The 4,840-nt window shown below is 32.7% G+C and overlaps 1 long non-coding RNA gene across 1 annotated transcript; it reads right to left on the bottom strand.

Annotated features, from left to right (window-relative positions):
- Window positions 1–2,857: 2,857 nt before the first annotated feature.
- Window positions 2,858–4,216, bottom strand: LOC116165404. The gene is made up of 3 exons (XR_004144138.1): window positions 3,968–4,216; window positions 3,226–3,338; window positions 2,858–3,173 (listed from the first exon to the last, which is right to left on the bottom strand). It is a non-coding gene; the product is annotated as an uncharacterized LOC116165404 (long non-coding RNA).
- Window positions 4,217–4,840: the final 624 nt, after the last annotated feature.

The following is a 4,840-nucleotide window of genomic DNA, read 5'->3' as shown; positions in this document are numbered from 1 at the left end:
TGAATCAGCTTTTTATCTTTAATACACTCCCTAAACTTTTTGAATCACTATTTTTTAATTCACCTAATTTTTTTGACATCACTCCTAACTTTTTTTAATTTCTCTTGAATCTCTTACAAGTCGTCCTCTCCTCACTTGATACTTGATACTTGATACTTGAAACTAACTTCGATACTTGAACTACTTGTACTTGATACTTGATACTTGATACTTGAAATACTTGATACTTGATACTTGATACACTTGATACTTGATACTCTCTGATACTTGATACTTGATACTTGATACTTGATACTTGAATAACTTGATACTTGATACTGATACTTGACTACATTGATACTTGAAATACTTGATAAACTTGATCACTTTGAATACTTGATAACTTGATACTTGAATACTTGATACTTGATAACTTGATACTTGATACTTGAGCACTAGGATTATACGAGATACAAGAGATTGCAGCTTTTGTTGCGATTTATTTTCAGCTCTGTGATACGCTTATGAATAACCTTGATAACTAATGAGGACAGAGCACTGCCCACTATTGGAGTGACTCAGTTTAGCCATACCTCTAGATGGACATCTGATAATTCGACTGTTATATATGACCGTATAGAATAACTTGAAAAGTGGAGTGATATATTATATACGTCTAGCTAACTTCTAGTATATATCTTATAGAATTATATATCATACTTTGGGACGTACACTACACACTGTGAGTTTGATACTTCAGAGCCGGGGGAACGTGTAAATCCATTATATAGATACACCGACCTATGATACGTATACATATGAATCTATGAGCTCTGATGAATGATCGAGCATACTTTGAACATGTGAGAGTTATCGCTTGAATACTTGCACAGCGCTCTATACTTAGATATTATATCATCCGCGCAGGAGAGAGTTAGAGGCAGACAGTCACTCCATCGGGGAGTGAGGTGTGAGTGCGTGTGAGTGAGTGTGCCCACACTGCTATAGAGTACGTCACGAGGAATCTTATATGTCTCTAGAGACATCTATTCGTATATATTGGCTGAGAGTAGCAGAATCACGAGGAGTATGTGCAGCGAAGAGGATGTGTGTTGGAGTGACATGGACGTATACCTCTCACTGACGCGAGTAATCAATCAGAGACCGAACTCGGTGTTATATATCACACATCTACTGGTATACTTGATCTTTGATACTTGATACTAATGATACTTTGATACTTGATACTTGATACTTGATACTTGAAAATAACTTTGATACTTGATACTCTGAATCCTATCGATACCTTGATAACTTGAATACCTGATACTTGATACTTGAATACTTGATACTTGATACGTTGATACTCTGAAATACCTTGATAACTTAGAATACTTGATACTTGATACTATGATACTTGAATACTTGATACTTGATACTTGATACTTGACATACCTTGATACTTGAAATACTGATTACTTGATCAACTTGAAAATACTTGAATCACTTTGATACTTTGAAATACTTGATACTTGATACTTGATACTTGATACTTATGATACTTGAGATACTTTGATACTTGATACTTGATACTTGATCTTGATACTTGATACTTGACAAACTTGATTACTTGATACTTCGCGAATACTTGATACTTGATACTATGATCACCTGTAAATGAATCTTGGAATACTTACTGATAACTTGATACTTGATAAGCTTGCAATACTATTCGATAAACTCATGAATTACTGTATACATTGAACCTTGATGACGTATGATACTTGATACTTGATAAAACCTTGATAACTTGAATACTGAATATCTGATACTTGATACTTGTACTTGATAACTTGAATACTATGATACCTTGATAACCTTGAATAACCTGAATACTTGATAGCAACTTGATATTCGATCTTGATACTCTGATAACTATGATACTTGAGATACTTGATACTTGGATAACTTTTGAACTACTTTACGATACTTTGATACTTGATACTCTGATACTTGATACTACTTGATACTTGATACTATGATACCTTGATACTAAATCACCAGGATACTATTGATACTTGATACGTTGATAACTTCATGATACTTGATACTATGAATACTTGACTACTTGATAACTTGGATACTTGAAATAACTTGAATACTTGATACTTGAATTGATACTGATACTTGATAACTTGAAACTTGGATACTCTGATACTTGATACTTGAATACTTGATAAACTTTGAATACTATGATAACTATGATTACTTTGAATAACTTGATACTGATACTTCGATACTTGATACTTGATACTTGATACTTGAGATACTTGAATACTGATACTTGATTACCTTTGATACTATGATAATTGATACTTGATACTTGAATAACCTTGATACTTAGATACCTTGATCACTCTGATACTTGATACTATGATACTTGATACTTGATACTATGATACTTATGACTACTTGATACTTTGATACTTGAATCACTTGATACTTCGATACTCTTGATACGTTGAATACTTGAAATACCTTGATACTATGTTACTTGACTGAATTTGATTACCTTATTACTTGAATAGCCTTGATAACTTGATACTTGAAAACTCTGATAAAAAAGTTAGGAGTGATTCAAAAAAGTGATTCAAAAAAGTTTTTTGGAATCAAAATAGTGTTTCAAAAAAGTTTTTTGGATTCAAAAAAGTGATTCAAAAAAGTTTTTTGAATTCAAAAAGGTGATTCAAAAAAGTTTTTTGATTCAAAAAGAAATGTTTCAAAAAAAACAAAAAAAAAATTTTTGACTTTTTTATTGTATTTTTCAATAGTTACATTTGGGTAATTTTTAATAAAGTTTTTATTAAAAAAATTTCGTTTGCTTTCACAGTTTTCATTGTTTTTTTGCTGGGGGAGACTATGTCGTGTGATGAACTAGTGCCAGCTGCCAGCAAAGTGCAGTTAGGGCAGTACAATATAATTCTAGAGATGAACAAATGAAATAAGGTTCTTTTTTTGTATTACAAAGATCTTTGATAACTTAAAAAATAAATAACTTGCTACGTATATTTTGTTCTCAATTGAAGCTACTAGTAGTGATTGACTACTAGTAGCTACCTTAGACCTCGATGACGGATGGACCGGAATGATGATGATGATGACAGCGCCGAATTCGAAGTGGTGATCCCTCATCCCTACAACAATAAGATCATCCGGAAACATATAAACAGGATTTCATTGTCTTACCCAAGAATGTTGGTCTTTTTTGAGAATTACAGAGTTGACTAGTTCCTTCGGTCTTCGCATCGGAAAAGTGTCGTCGTTAGCTAGCGATGGAGGTAGGTACTGCTTGAGACCGGCTAAAAAGTGAAGTCTGATTAAAAAAGATCTTTTGATAGGTAAGTATGTATCCCATAAGAGCTGAGAAATTTGGCCTGTAGAGTCCATAATTTCAAACAGTTTGAAGATTGGGATACTAGATCAAAAGTTACAGCCCTTTGAACTTTCTTTCGAAATTGGTTTCTAGTCCATAACTTTTGATTGAGAAGTCTAATCGAGAAAAGTACGAATTGTTTTGGATTCTACGCACCAAAATTAATAAGAAAAAGTCTTTTCCCGAGAAATTTTGGTGCAGTCGATTTTTGGCAAAAAAGGAAGTGTATACACTGCCTTTTTTTGAGGCCCGAAGAAAAAATTGTCTCAGATCGACCCGGAAAAAAAATTTTCTTATAGAATGTGGCCTGTAGAATCCATAATTTCAAACAGTTCCAAGATTGGGCTACCCCTGAAAATAGGGTATCACTTTTCAAACTTCTTTGGATCTCTTATACTATATATAGATACGGTACTAAACTGTACAATGTGTAATTGCCAAATGCCTGAAAACCTGACACACTTCTTGAGTGCCCAATATTCAAACCTATCCCGCGTAAATGTTTCAGTAACACATATTTTAGAAGAATTACTAATTGCGTATAATGGAACTTACAAAGGGTTGACAATTTTCTCCAGGATCATGGTGTGGTTCGATGTACAAAGTTCTTCTTGTAATTTTGTGCGTCTTTTCGTGTTGTAGTACGTGAGGGCCAACCTTTTCGTACTTTTACTTGTCAGCTAGCTCAGGTAAAACTGGGTTGCAAATAGGACAGAATTCAATCGATTCCTTTTCAGTGATAATAACCAAAATTTGGAAAGATACTAACAAAAAATGCTATACTCAATATGTTTGGAAAATGTATGCAACTTGTTACCAAACAGGTCCTTAGAACCGAATTATATATTTACTACGTTGAAAGAATGAGATAAAAGAACAAAAAAAATATTCCTGCAAATCAATAATTAAAGCTGTATGAATAAATCGTATATACCGGGTGAATACTTTCAAACCGAACACAGGGAATTAACATGGGAAAACAGTTTTTGACAGCTTGTTGCTCCCCAACTTAACTTAGAGGGTTCATAATGGCACCACTGGAAAGAAGATTTATTTTCTCATCTAACTAAATGCAAATTATTTTTTTATTTTTTTTTATATATAGTTTTATTTGTATTTTCTCATTATTTTATCAAAAATTCGCAAAATAAAATGAACTCAGAAAATCATGTAGCCAAGTATAAGTAAAATCTCGTCCCGTATTAGAAATTCGTAAGTTTTATGAAAATTGGCTCCTACCTACGTTGCAGTATTCGATTGAAGGGGTTGTAAATTTTGTGGTAAATCAAATATTTATATTTCCTTAATGAATTAAATTAAAAAGAACTACAAGCAACCCCTCAGTTGCCAAGTATAAGTAAAGTCTCGTCCCGTATTAGAAATTCGTAAGTTTTATGAAAATTGGCTCCTAACTACGTTGCAGTATTC

The sequence above is a fragment of the Photinus pyralis genome, unplaced genomic scaffold (genome assembly GCF_008802855.1).
Source record: "Photinus pyralis isolate 1611_PpyrPB1 unplaced genomic scaffold, Ppyr1.3 Ppyr1.4_LG3a, whole genome shotgun sequence".
NCBI classification, from domain to species: domain Eukaryota; kingdom Metazoa; phylum Arthropoda; class Insecta; order Coleoptera; family Lampyridae; genus Photinus; species Photinus pyralis.
This window is presented reverse-complemented; position numbering and strand designations above follow the sequence as displayed.